The sequence below is a fragment of the Lycorma delicatula genome, chromosome 7 (assembly GCF_047948215.1).
Source record: "Lycorma delicatula isolate Av1 chromosome 7, ASM4794821v1, whole genome shotgun sequence".
Lineage (NCBI taxonomy): Eukaryota > Metazoa > Arthropoda > Insecta > Hemiptera > Fulgoridae > Lycorma > Lycorma delicatula.
Window position 1 is genome coordinate 107,258,953 of NC_134461.1, and position 16,405 is coordinate 107,275,357.

Genomic DNA, 16,405 nt, shown 5'->3' on the forward strand with positions numbered 1-16,405 from the left:
TAGATGAAAGCAAGAAGTTCTACTTCCCATCGTAGAAGAATATTACTGGGAAATGTAGTATTACAACAGGATGGTATTTTTTTATATTCTAGGAATCAAAAAGTAGTTAAATTTACCACATAATTTTATTTTCACATGTTATTAAGAACATGTTAGTTTCAGTATATTATTGTTGTTAGTGTCTGTGTATAGCGAGTGGTTGCCATTACTTGTGAATAATTTGAGGTTTGACTGAACCAGTTATATTTTAATGCTGAACGACTCCTCATAGCTGTCCCTGTTTACCTTACTGTTGATTTCTAGTTATCCTAACCTGGCCATCCATGAATTTAACAACCCGCAAGCATAATTAGTACATGACCAAGGGATGCAGTTGCCTACAAAGGCCACCAATCTAGAATGCTCACCAGATATTTGAAGATTACTCATCCTTTTAAATTAGTGTTTTTCACTGAAATTAATACAAAAATTCAACCAGGAAAGATACAACCCCTCTAAAAAAATGGTCTTCTATTATGCACCAGCTTCTATACCCTTACCTTAGATTATATTAAAATCACTTTTTTTCTTTTTTATAAATAAAGTTGATTAATAGAAAATATAACTGCATACATTTGTTTAAAATGTTTGCAGTTATGTTTACTGTATGAAGTGAATATTTAAAACATATTATTTACTGAAAAACTATTTGTGAATACATATCTAAATATTGAATTGGCCATCTGAGACCTTTTAATATCATACCTTCTTCATAATATTTTTTTCTGAGAAAATGGTTATTTAAAGCTTTCATTGTGAAAGTTATATGTAAAAAAAATATTTTAAATGAACATTTTTTGTTAGAAATTTATAATACTACTACTTTTACATATGGTATAAAAAAAAATGTTATCCTATTATAAAATTTTTACAAGAGGAAGTATTTTAAGGAGTGTTAAAATTTATTATTCATAAAACAAACTGTAAATTTTAAATAAAAAAAAGTTGTTTGAAATAACGTGTATTGTGTTAAGGATAGTTATTAATAAAAAAAAATTTCCTAATAAATTGAATATAAATATATATTTTTTTCATTTATTTATGTATCGTGTTTGTAAATACAGTTTATCTTAAAATTGTTAAAAAATATTCTGTGAAAGAAAATGTTATCAAAGTAAATGTATTTTTATTGAAAATTATAATGGTTAAGAATTTATTTTAATATAATTATTTTTTATCAGTAATAAGCAGAATAACAAAAACTTGAAATGACAGTTGCATGCAGATGAAATTCATTGGTTAATAATAAATAAGTAACCTACGAATAAATGTATTTAGCATTAAAAAAAGGATACAGGATTAATATTTTGAAACTTTATGTATAATCTTGTCAGTAATTTAATTGTTTAAGCAATGGTATTATTTCATTTGATATAGTGATTAATGTGCCAGTCAGTATTTACTGCTACTTCTATCACTAGTAATTCCCAGAAGTGGTCTTGGTGAAGCGTTTAATTTAAACATGAAACCAACATAAATTTCAAGATGATTTAGACTAAATAATAATAATATTAAGTGAGAACTTTTGTACTACTTTTTTAAAGTACACTAGAAAAATTACTATTGTAAACAGTGGTTCTAAATCTGTATATCTATTATCAGGAAGTAGATACTAAACTGCTGAAGATGGAATTAATTGATGGTATATCAACTTGGATATTTTTAAAAATTATATTGTGTAGCATTAATTTTACACAAAAAATTAAAATTTTCTATTTTTATTAGTTTCACCACTCATTGATGTAAACATGAACAACTGGATGAAACATTATCAAATGATTATAGATGATCAACTGAAGGGTCACCAAAGAAGCCTGTGCATAATTTTTACATTTATCACTTACTAATTATAAATTTTAGCAAGATGCTACTGAGTCAGCGTTACTCTTGAAGGTGTTATGTGCATAACCAGATTTATAAAAATGTTCTGCCATTCAGGTTTCACAGAAGGTAAAAAAGCTGGCAATAAATTGCATAACTTTCCCAGCTATGTCGGTCAAGATATGCAATTCATTTATTTTTAATAATTAACATATTCACTAAAATTGATTTTTAAAAAATTAAAAATCTTTTAATATTTTTTTTTTTAAATCAGGGGAGGGATATTAAGTTATTTTAGTGAGTTTATTGTTTAACAAAATATGTTTTGAGCATTAAACATTTGAAATTATGAAAAAACCTTTTCTTCATTTTGGGGGCTCATACTCAAGGGAAAGCGTTGGGTAAAATTATTTTTTAAGAAAATAACCCCATAAGTGGTGATAATAGATTAAAAAAGTGACTATTCAAGATACAGTTATATTCTAAATAAACAAAGTTATCATTTTTTACGAAGGGGTTAAAAATGTTTGGCTAATTTTTTATCAAGAAATACTAAATAAAAAGTTCTAAGAGGGGCTATCAAAATATTTACTTTTTAAATGTGGTATCTTGCAAATGGATTTAAATTTAAGATTTAAAAAAAATGTTTTATTAAAAAAATATTTTTTGTTACCACAGACTCTTGGAATGGCATGGGAAAAGAATTTTTAAAAAGAGGTTAGGGGGATGAATATTAAATAAATGTTTTTGGTAATTTGTGATCTTGATAAAGAAACTTCAATTTTTGTAAAAAATATTTTTTGCTGAAATGCCCCAGTAAAGATTTAAAATATTATTTCTGTCAATATACCTCCATTCCTTTTTTCAATTTTTGCAAAAAATTATATGTTTCCTCCCAAAGGTTCAGGGACTTTCTTCATACTAAGTTTTAAGAAAATCTGTCAACAGGTTTTAGAGCTGTAAGACAAAATACAGGCCAACATACTATGTATGTACATTTGCATTAGTGTCAGTCTAACAAAAATAAATTTTTGGGCGTGGAAGCATTAGAATAAAAAGTTTTTTGGAAATTATTTACAATTTATTTAAATAATTTTTTAAAGTGTCTTCTTAAGGCACAAAACTTAAAAAGATCAATTGTGATCAAGTGATAATCCAGTGTGTCCTCTTAACATTACTTATAATCGGTCACCTGTAAGTGAGACTAAACTCAAAACAACTTTAGTGTTGACTAATACTTTTTTAGCACGCATTTTAATTAGTTATAGTTTCATTTAGTTCTAGCAATATATAAAAGTCACAAATAACATTTTTATGATAAGTGTACCTAAATTTTAAAAAAGGTTTTTAAGAATATATATAAAATACAATTGAAATGTTAAAAGAAAAACGTGAATTGCAAAATAATAAATATACTTCTGGTAATATTTTAATTATACAATTACCTCCATGACAGAGAGACAGCTCTTTATCCAGAAAGCTATGGGTTCAAATTTTGATTAGTCTTAGGTATGTCACACACACTACAGAATATCCATATCATATTTTTTCTAGTATAAAAATAAAAAACTGACAGTACAGTTGTAGGACTTTCCCATTACGTGGCTTTTTTCTGATGCACAGCTTACATACACAAATTAATTAAAAATATTTATCGTTTTATTTAAATATAATATTTTTTGTTTATTTAATTCAATTGTAACTAAAGTGCGTGCGCATACCGTATTTCATTCACATGGGTATGGTGATACTAGCGGCCACTTTAAATACTTTTTTACATTTTAAATATTCATTTATTTTATTCTACTACTCACCTATGATGTCACAACATAGCAGACAACTACAGCAGCTGTACATCAGTGCTACTTTTGGTGAGAGGGGCTACTAATTATGCAGTTACCCACTTAGCCACTAGTTTATTTACCCACTTTTTGGGGTGGGGTGCGATTTTGCAAAAATGTTTTTTGGAAATTTATTATTTTTTAATTTTTAACAAATGCGCCTAAGAAAAATAAGGCCTTAATTAGGTGAAATCTCAGGATACTGAGAGTGACCTTGCTCTACAGCCTCATCCCCTTAACATTTAAGTTGAAAATTTAATTGCATCAATGCCCCATATATAGAAATAATCTGACCAAGTTTGGTCAAAATCACTCAAGTAATTCTGGCTGGGGATATAAGGTGATTTAGACACCGAACATACACACGTATGATTACAATATACTTTCCCTTCTAAAGCTACAGCTCAGCTACAGTGCTAGATGAGTATGTAAAAATTATATACATACACAAATATACAGCGAACTTTCATAGTTTGTCACCTCTGAGGCCTCACAGCAGATGAAATGGGGTAAATGACAAATTACAGAGTTGATGAATGTGTATTTATTATAAATGCGATTAAAAGAATACGATCATAAATATCTACTGTTTTTCCATCTAGAGGAATGAAAATTATTTATTTAAAACAAAAACTTAAGAAAAAATTACAATTGTGTTATTACTGTACTTTTTAAAAATGCTATGTGACCCAGTTTCAAAATCCTGAACTTTTTCTTCCAAGACCAAACGACACTTAACACAACACATTTAACACCCAAATGTTACTACTACATATACAAATATGAACAGCTTTCTTGCTAAAGTTACATTGCATAATACACACACTTTTGTTAAGCAACAAAATGCAGAACAAAAATCAAAAGCATCCCTAGAATATATAATTTACTACAAAAATGTACATCAATCAACTGTCATACAAAACTGGTAATGTTTTTTGAAATTAATGTTACTGTTATTTTCAAAACAACAAACAAAATTGAAAAAGATCATGCAGAATATGAACAAAACAAAACAATAAAAATGAAGTGACAGCACTTAAAACTATACTGAAGAGAGACTAGGTGGACAATCATCCAGGCAATAAATAAATACTGCAAAACATCCATAGAAAATGGAGAATACATACAAATACGTTAACCGTACGTAGAAATTTTATACATATCATGCAAAAACCAAGATATCATCACAGTCCAATAATGTGAATTTACAGACACTCAAAATTTGCCAGAAGCAGCATTAAATAAACAATACAATATATTATTCAATTATTTCCTCATTTTTTGCATAACAGATGCCATTAACAACAGGACTACTGGTACTCCACTGACAAAGAGGTGATTAATTTTATATGGACGATCAAATTAATGAGCTCCAATATTAATGAACTTTTTCTTTGAAAAAGTTCATTATTTTGAGAATGAGTCATTTAATATATAATAATTTCCAAGTGTTAACATGTTTCATCATACTGCATATATAGAATAAATAGTTCTTTACAGTACTAATTTTACAACGCAGACATGTACAGCCATTTTTCCTTTCTGTATTTTCTTCTCATATTTGGTATATCTAATAAAAACTTTTTATTGAGACTTGACCTTAGCCCATACAATCACAAATTGTAAAATGAATGTGTCTAAACAAAATAATAAAAAATATCGTCAAAGGTATAACTTCAATTAAAATTAATTTAGTCAGTATGTCTATATTTTATTAATCCTGTAAATTATATGAAGTAATGGGAGTTGGAAATTGTAGAATAGAATATGGTTACTTTGCATCTGATAAAATTTTAATATTTTACACTTTATTGACTTAAAACCAGAACATTAAAAATCAAACTTTTAAGATTAATTTGTTTGAATTTTAAAAATACAAATATTTTTTAATGCTTTTGTGTTTTTCTATGTTAATTAAAAATTCAGTAGTGTAAAAATTAATAAATTAAGATATTTTGTACTGTGATTCCAGTTGAAATTTTTAGTGGAAGCTGTTTTCAATTAAGAAAAAATATTTAAGATACTCATATTATCAATTTCTAGTAAGTTTGAACTGTATGTCCATTAAGTAATAAACACTCATCTCATGACTGTACAGTTTTGTTTCATTTTTTGCAAGTTTCTATATTTAATTCAGTATTCAAGTACATTAATATTTGTCCTTTTTATGTTCACGAAACAAATCTTGGTAATTTTAATTTATAAATTTTTATCTGCGACTTATTTCAATGGGACAATATGTAAATTTTGACTGTTCTTAAATACCCTATAAATTCAATATACATTACGTAGAAGCTACTTCCCATTTGTCCAATAATTCTTGAGTGCAGCAAGAGAAATTTAGTTTTTATTTCTAGGCACTGTATTTGCCTTAGAGTATAATGATTAATTTTGTTTTATTTTTTATCTTGAAACTGACATTTCATTCAGCTTTTTAATTTGTTTAAGGTAATTTTTCTAGAGTAAAATTACGTGGCTTAAGTTCTGAATTAGTGTGTCTATCATTTATTTATATAATGTATTTTATTCAACTGTACAGTTCAATGTCATATATTTGTTTATATGTTAGTTGTACACATGGTCCATGTGTTACCTTGATATATGATGCTATATATCATCAACATATCTGTGCTAGAAACATTAAGGATATGTTTTTAGTAAATAATAATTTATGTGAATATGTGCATCTGTTCTAAGTGTTATAAATGTCTGTTCGGATGCTGGAAATAGGAGAACATTGGTTATAAATAATATTTCAAAATTTAATTTTATCTTACAATAACATTAGAATGGACATTGATGGCAATACATTTTAGACAAAATTAATAAGGAGAGTAATTTTTTACCTTTTGTGTAGTGGTTGTACAAAATATAGCTTTATAATAAGTTATTTTCAACTCCAAAATTTTAAGTTATCAGATTTAAGGTAGTGGAGGGAAAATTGAAAAGTTGAACTTTAGAACAAATATTTCGATATATCCCAGCTTTGGCCTGATTTTCAACCCTATTCATCATTACAGTACTCATATTTATTTTTAGTAAACTATACTGTTGAATAATGTTGCACCAAATTGGATCAACTTACTAAGTAAACAATTACTCCAATAAATATTTAAACTTAATTTTCAAGACTGAAAATCCAGTTGAATATAGATTAATGTAGACGACATGGGAACTTTTTATAAAAGAGGGTCCCATGGGGCCCTGTTTTAATAAGTTGGGACCCAACTTAAGAATTTATTATTTTTTTTAATAATTTCTGATACTTTATCTTTTTTTGAAGTTGTGAGTGTTACTAAAAATCTGTCAAGTACAAGGAAGTCAAATGGGACTCAAATTTTTTACAAATTATTATTTTTTTGGAAATTCTACTATAAACACAGTATAATTTTGATGATAAAATATTCAACTATTCAAAGGGATCAACTAGGACCCAATTTATTTTTACTAAGAATTTTGATTTTTTTCTCAATTATGTATTTTTAATATCAAATAGTTTTTAAGATAAAAATGCAATTTGATCAAAGAGGTCAAATTGAAACCAAATCTTTTCACTTTTTCTCAGCAATACTCTAAATATTGCATAAATAAGTGATTAATATTTACAAACCCTATGGCGTGTTTGAAATAAAAATTTGTCAAGGGCAAAACCAGGAAAGTAATATACCTTTCGCTGGGTTTTTTTCATAATCATCACAAAAGAGGTGCCCATCTGTTGATGCTATTACAATGCCACCCATAAAATAACAGATGAAGAAGCTGAATGAATGCTCTGAAAAACTATTCTGGAAGCACATTTATACATTAAAAAAGTGAGTATTTTTTAAAAATATAACGTAAAGAATGTACAATAGATTTCTTCTTAAAAACTTAATGTGTGACTGTTACTCATAAAATGGTACGAAGTAAAAAACAACATCAGTCAGATCTGATATATGTTGCCAATAAAACAAAAGGAACACTAAAAAGAGGAGTACCAATGCAGATAATTATAAATACATATAATTTACAAATAAAAATCTGATAGTACATTACCACAAATTTTATTTTATCTCATGTAATGAAGCAATATATGAATTGTATTCTATAATACAAAAAAATAATTGGTTATATTCAATTGTGACAGTAAAAATTACATTATTAATATTGTTGTACCTACACTTAATATTGTTATGAATATTTCTTTGTAGTTTCATGCAATGATATTGGAAAGAATGTTTCTGTTGAAACAACATCCTTAATCTTATCTAAGAGAATCCTTTTGATTAAAATTTGAATCAGATTAGCATACCCGGTTAGTGCTTAGCTTTCCATATAGAAGAATGGAAAGTTTGAGGACAAACAGATTAGTTTTTGATACTATCAACTTCATTCTACTAGCCACGGTCTGTTTTATTCAATTAATAACCCATTCCAGTCTGCAAATCTAGAAATGCAACATGTTCATTCACTAAAAACAAAAAGAGATGCAGCTGCCTATGGCCACTGATTCAATAAAATGCACTAGATAACTGGATTATTCCAGAATATTATACGAATCATCCCAGTGTATTCAGAAATACGTAGCAGTAAACTACAGAGAAACGTGTATGGCATTAATAATAAATTTATAGCACTTCATAAAAATATTATAAAGGTGTGCCAGCATAAGCAAACAGGGAATAAAAAAATTGTACTAGTTAATAATTGATAGTAATTAAGTATAATATCATAAACTGTGCTAATATGTAATCTATAAAATGTAATACATTGTATCAGCCTAATAGAATTTGATGACAAACATTTACCATACGAATCAAATTAATTGAATTTAAATGTTCCAATCGCAAACATTGAAATGCTAGATTTTGATAACCATAAATTTTGATTGTTTTTAATAATCATGGTTCCACATTAAAATAATTAATTGAAATGCATGTAAAAAAGGTTAAGTATTGCCTGGAACTAATGATATAAGTGACTTTATTATTTAACATATTACTGAATATTATGTATACTCATTTACACATATAACTGAATAAAATTTGTGTAAACTGCACTGATGGATTAAAAAATAAATGCATAGTATTAAGTGTACAACCAATTTTTTTTGTTAAACTTTCTGTAAAAAATTAAAGTTATATAATGATTTCAAAATATTTAAATATTTTTTTTATATACTAGATCTTGAGAAATCTTAATAATTTTAATACAGTTTTTCATACTTTTATACCAACAAATTAAAAAAAAAGAATGATTACACCTATTTGAGTTATACTATACAGTGAAAAAAGTTATTATGAAATCATATATTTGAATTTTACAAATATTTATAAATATATTTTTGTAATTAAATCTAATCATGTGTTTTAATATAAAGAAGTTTAATTTTGCAAACCTCTTTCTTGATAAGACTAAGAATAACTTAATTTATAAATTAACATTATTAAAAAAATGTCACAGTGGACCTCTCTTATTTTGGCTTAACAAGACATTCTTTGTATTCAAAGAATATAGAAAAATTCTATTGAATTTTATTATGCTTTTAATTGAAAAGTAAAAATTAATTTTGCTGTAAACAAAAATATTAAATATTCATAATTGCCATATGTTTTAAATTCAGGATGAAGAACTATAACCATTTTATGAGTAAAAAAAAAAATTAAGATTTTGTAAGAATGAAAGTGATAATCTGAAACAAAAAGCATACTTTTTTAATTTAGTCATCTAATATGCTGCATTTCATAGATTTTAATTTATTCTTACATTTTCTTAAGTTTACATTTGGCATCATAATAAACCTTTGTATAGGAACATTTGGAATAAAAACACTAAGTAATCTAAAACTGACAATAAAATTAAACAAATAATGTTAAATATATTTTACTAGCAATTTATACTGATTAAATAATTCACTTCAATAAATTAATGGCAAAGTTAAGGCCAAATATTGGAAGTATTATCTTCTTTGTCCCGAAATGAAGGTATGGTGGATAACACTTTCCACCTTTATACAGGTCCTGAAATCAGTGAAGCATTTTAAGCAGTCTTATCATCTTTCTTTTTCATTCAAAGCAAACTATACTTTTTATCTTTAATTAAAATTTTACAATACATACACCCACTGTGTTTTTATTTGAAATATCAATTAGTTTTCTATTCACCCTTGACAATACAAGAATTAAATTTCTAAATTGATCTGTCCTCTTTAAGTTTCTCCATTAAAACACCCATTTTTATTTTCTCTCATTATAATGATCTCTTGATAACTGACTATTTATAAGGAAGAGGTTCTCAGTTTAACGCTTTTTTGGCGAAGAGTATTTAGTAATCTTCACCAAATAGACTAATTTCTTTGATTTTTTTTTTATTATGTAAAACCAGTTCTTCTGGTGGTCCTGTAATACATTTTCCAGATAACTTGGAGGTTTTAAAATAAAAATTACATTGTTTGCCGAGATGATTTAAAAATAATATTAATTTTCTTGTTGTTATCATTTCTCAGTATTGAACTGTTCTATTATGACAGATACTTTGATATCAATCTGATCAAAATACTTTCATATAGAGATTTACAGAAATTTTGTAGTAAACTTAAGATAAAGTTGCTTTCCAAAAAGCCTTAGTTCACGCTTAACAGTCTCTTTACCAAATGGCATTTATTATCTAATTTTTTTTTAAATATGTGGAAAAAATCATATTCCTGAATTCCAGAGAAGCTTACCAAAGTAAGTATCTTGTTTTCCTTGTAATAGATATATTTTTTTTTTAATTGAGCAAAACAAGTTTCTTACCTTTTATTTTCTTTTCTTTTCTTTTCTCTTGGCCTATCCGTTTTTTTAAATACACAAAAACAAAAAAGAAATAATAAACTTAAGATATATAAAAAAATATGATTTTTTAAAATTGGCACACATTTAAAAATTATTATTAAAAATTTATTAATCCTTAATTTTGTGGTTCTTAAATGTCAGTTATTTCGCTGAAATTTAAAGAAAATCTGGAAAATATGGTTAGTAGTTAGTTTTTGAGTTAATTTTATTTTTTTTTTTTAAGTAGTTTAATATTTTTATATTTTTCATTACTGTTAAGCAATATACTTCAAACAAAACACCTTATTTTTTATATATATATTTCTTCTGTTAAATGTTTTGGTTATAAGGTGTGTTTTAAGAAAATAATAAAAAAAAATAATAATTTTTTTATCAATTACTGGTTTTACATAAATGCATGAGAACCAGAATAAAATTTCAAATTTTCTGGATAAAAAAAAATAAAAAGTAATCAGCACAATATTTTAAACAAATTAAAACTTGCAATATTATCAGTTTATGGATCAATTACAGTACTGGGAATACAGGGCTGCTGATACTCAATCCTGACTTTTTCTAAGTATTTTGGATGCACTGACAACAATATCTGTAAATTTGATACCTTGTAACAGTGTAAACATTTTTTTCTGTATCTAATACAAATGTAACTTTACAAACGAATCAGATGCAGAATATTCAATGGGTTTTTACAATTTCTTCTATTCTCTGGTAATTTCAAAATACTTTTTTTATAATATTTTTATTATTTGCTTTATATATATTTAACCTTTCTTACCCCTATAACTTCTAAACTTGTCTGTTACTAATTTAAGTAATTTTGGTTAAAACAAATATATATTTCAGTATGTTAACAAATGGTACATTAATGTGTAACCTATGAACCTATTATTAGATTTAATATTGGTTACTGTTGTGATTTTACAGTAATGTTGGTTACTGTTGTGATAAAAAAATCAAAGAAATGGACTTATATTTTCATAAAGGACACATAAAAATTTAGCACGTTAAGATTTATATTTACTGATTGCCAAACTACTAAATTTTATTTTGTTCCATTTTTTAATTTATTTTATGAAGATATGACACTTCTATCACTATGGCTTACTTTGTTACACGTTCAGTATCATAAATTAAATAATGAACTGGGCTATGAGGAAACCTTTCATTATATATATATATATATATATATCAATTTTTTGGAGGGGAAAGACTCAATGTTAGGAAATTTTTTTTTGAAAATCAGGACACTTTTTACGCTTCCCCAACAATTCAACCATGTAATAATAAATTTAAAAAATTTTCATAATGGAATTATTTAAACGTCATTTCCATATCTAATTTAAGTAAATTAATTGTCAAAATTGCAGTGGTTGTAGATGACCTGACGATAAACAGTATTATTATCCCTAACATGGCATGCCCATTTTCAGGAATAATAATCATCCTGTGCCAGGTTTAGTAGGGAAAGTGAGTTGCCAAGTGATTTGAGTTGTCTTTTTTACAAAGCTGAATCTAATGTTGTGTACCAGCATGCTAAGCCCACTGAATGCAAACTGATTCAAAATTCAGCAATCTATTAAAACACTGTAATCAGTGTTAGTTAAAAATTTAAAACAATCTGGTTGTTATAAATTCACAAACAATAATCAGCAGAAGTAAAACCTTCAATATCAGAGATCTAGAAACAGGTTTTTCTTGGTATACAAAAACATTCAAATTAAGCGTGAAACGTCAATAAACAAACAGGAAACTTTTAAAGGTTAAATTTTTATGTATATTTTATGAAAATCTGATTTAATATAAACCTATATTACATAAAAACCATTTCGGAGGTACTTATTAATAAATGCTATTGGATGTAATATGTAATTGACAATACTAGTTCTTTTTCTAACAAGAATTTGCCTAGGCTTCCTTTATTCTTCAATTTACTCAAAACTTAATTTCTAGTTTCTTAAACCACTTAATTTTCAATTTTCTCAACATATTTCAAAACCTCTAGGCTTTTATTTTCTGGTTTCCCATTGTATTAACCTCCACAAATAATAATAACCTATAATATTAACCTCCACAAACTCTGTATACAGATTGCATGGTAGTGGTAACATATCTCTTTTTTCACTGCTATTGATAGAGTTTGGAACATGTAGTAGTTCAAACCTACACTCAGACCCATAGTGAATGAATAACTGAGACCTGTAGGAAGCTTTTTTTGTTCAGACTATCTTCCAAGATTAATCTTAAAGATAATATTGGTGTAATTATTCTGAAATCAATCTGATATTATTTTTCTTTTAACGTCTTTTACCATACAATTTCAAAATGAAGTAAATTAGTATTTTAAATATATGAAACATCAAGCTGATAAAATGTAACTGATCCAGATTTTTTTTGGGGGTTCCAATTAATTCACATTAATATAAATTTTGGGTACTTCCTCAGATTTATATGTTTTATATATCCCAGTTACACGGCATATACAATTCTACTTCATCTAAATGACGCAGCAATTGGAACGGTACTACTACTGCCTTATTCTTATTTGAATCTATCAAATACTATTTTAATATAGAGCATTCACTGAAATGATTAATTTCCTTTTTTCTTTAGAATTTAATATATTTCTGAATTATTATATAAAAGTTTTTTTTTGCTATGAAAGAGTGGGCATCAACAGCCTATCATTAGCTGGGTGAAAATTGGTAGTGCATGTAAAGATGCCATGCCTACCAGGATTTGAACCCAGGACCTCCACATGAAATGCTAAAATGCTACCTACTCAGTCACAGAGGTTGGCACAAAAAATTTTACTTCTCTGAATGTATTCCTACCATTTATAATTGATGTATAGTTTATGATATAACATTTCTTTAAACATTTTAACCTCAAGAATACTCATAGCTAGGAATCTTTTCAGTACAACTTGAAAAAGATAAGGAATAGTGATGTAAATTATATAAAAGATAATCCATCCAGGTAAAACATTTTTTTTTATTATTTAAACAGTTTGATTTTGTGTTTAAAATTGAGTAAAACATTTCACACTTTTTAAAGTAAGTAACATCACAGTGCGGTATGATGGTAAATATTAAGTGAAGTTTTGTGATAGTTTGATAATGAAGATAAATTTCTACCCTTGGTTAATTTAATAAAGAGCACTGAAAAAAATCTATTGGGCAAATGTTTGCTTTGAGTAATTTTTTAATGTAAACAACATCTAAACTGATTTGTTGCTAAGTTCTTTCATATCCAGATAAGAGAGTGTCTTAATTTTTGTTTATTTTTTATTTTTTTTCAAAATAAATTAATATTAACTTTTTACAAATTAAATAAATAAAAAATCTAAGAATACAGTATTATTGCAAAGCCTGTTAACTAATTACTATTATTTACACCATAATAATAATAATAATATTCTATTTGGTACTATGGGTATATTATTCTTATAGTTTAAATTGTTACCCTTAACAAATTATGATGTACATAAATGTATAAAAAATAACATGTTGTGTAGAAAATTAATTATAATTTTATATATATATATATATATATATATATATATATATATATATAATAAATGTATAGATGTGCATACTTTTTACATATGTTAAATGTGTTCAAAGTCGTAATGTAAATAGATAGATAAATAAATAAAGCTGCATGTGATAATATTATAAATATGTTATATGTTTCTATATGTATAGATAACAGGTAAATAGATCCTGTACCTTAAATATTGTTATTATATGATATATCTATGTAATGCTTTAAGTATTTCATATATTATTTCACTTAATTGTTTGGCTTGAGACCAAGCTCTGTTTATTTGGTGGAAATTTGATTTATTTGTGCAATATGAATGACAAAATGTAATATTTTAATAAAAAAATTTCTTTTACAAACAATCAGATATGATGAAATAATTCTATAACATTGTAATAAAAAGGAATTACTGTAACATTTTTGTTTTTATTTATAAATAAGTATATTGTTGAACAGCCCTGAATGCATTCTGCAAGTGAGTACATGAATAAGACATATTCATAATTTCTTAAAGAAATATTATTAAAAGAATCATCAATAGTGTGTGTGTGTGACATCAGATGGATTCTCTCTACCCCCCAAACCACAACAGCTACTAGGACTTCAGAGCTTGGTCACATGCAATAAAGTATAAGACTATTTATTATATTTGATTACTTTAAACAATGCAGGGTAGATCATTTTTTTTTATAATGGTTTACGTATTTATTTTACTTGTGTCTTTGTCGATGGCCTTACATTTTAGTAAAAGATATGCAGCTTATATGATCAATTTCACTTTAATGTGGAAACAATATTTCTTTTATTAATAATATCTAAATCATAACACATATTAATAACTAAAATAAAAAAGAAAGTTTTTTCACAGTTAGTCGAATACACAGGTAGTAGTATACAAAAGTAATAGTAGTAAACTATCATTTTAATAGTTTTTAACTGGACTGAACTGTATTTAAATGATTGAAAATTTAATCTGAGATTTTGTCAGTCATTGTTTATAAACAAAAATGTAATAAATATTTGAATTATCTGTGCTACTATTAACTATATACTTACAAATAATAGTCTAGTTATCATGTTCTGTTAAAATAAATATAATTATTTTTCTAAGGGACAAGTCAAACCAAATTTTTTTACATACATCAAAAAATTGTTCCACGTAAATATTCTTTATCAGCAGCGATTGGTTGATAATCTAATGGAAATTAAGTTAAAATTATTCATTATCTCTATGTGTGTCACAAACCTTCCATCAGAACAGCATCACAAAAAGTACATAATTAATTACAGAATAATAAAATAGATGTGATAAAGTCCATACTAATTATATATATATATATATGAATACTAAATAAAAAAAAGTATTCACAATTCAGAATGCGTTAATAAAAACTAATTGTGCATATATTTAAGTACATATGTTGATAGGGATGCAGAAAATATGTTTTTTTTTTAATTTTTTTAATAGTGTTATTTAAAAATTCATTTTAAAATTCAAACAGAATGCTGTTTTTTAAATCTTTTAAAATTTATTTTAAGTAAACAGAAGGATAATCTAAATCTTTATATTTTCTAACTATCTCAATCTACATACTTATGAATGCCAATCATCTGACAACCCATTTTTGTAGCCCAAAAACTTATTCTGACTTTTTGAGGGACCTCAAATAATGATATAATTCAACAAATGGTAATGACAAGCTTAGTGTTTTTTGAAAGACCTTCAAAGCAAAACAGTACAGTTTTATTTTGTTTCAGAGAGAATCAATTTGATCACCCCCCCCCCCCCAGAGAAATATCAGCAAGTAGAGAAATATTTTTTTTTAGTTTGGCAATCTATAAGAACCAGTTAAATAAATGTTGTTGGAATATTAGTTTACCATGATCAGCTAATCAATGACATTTCACTATTTCAATTTTGTTTTTGTGGGCTTGCACTATTTAAAATTTACATATACTTATTATTACATATATTTGGAATTATTAAGCGACAAAAACACCAGATGATAATGAAACTGCAAATAGATAAAACATTTTGAATACAAAATTAAAATAAATCAAGTTTAGATTAAAATTTGATTTGGACTTAATAAATAATCATTTACACTGTCAAGAAGAACATTTTCAATACCAGAATCATTCAGTACAATTTTCAAATTTTCTTTAGGTAAAGTGAAATTCACCAATCCTACAATGAATGTTCTAACCTGAATAGATTATAAAAAATAATAATTTACCACTAGATTTAAAACATGAGATTTATTTTCTGTAAATGTGTTAAGCACAACGTATGTTAGATGCCACATCAAAACAATTCTAGGTGAACTTAAATGATATAAAAGTCATTCC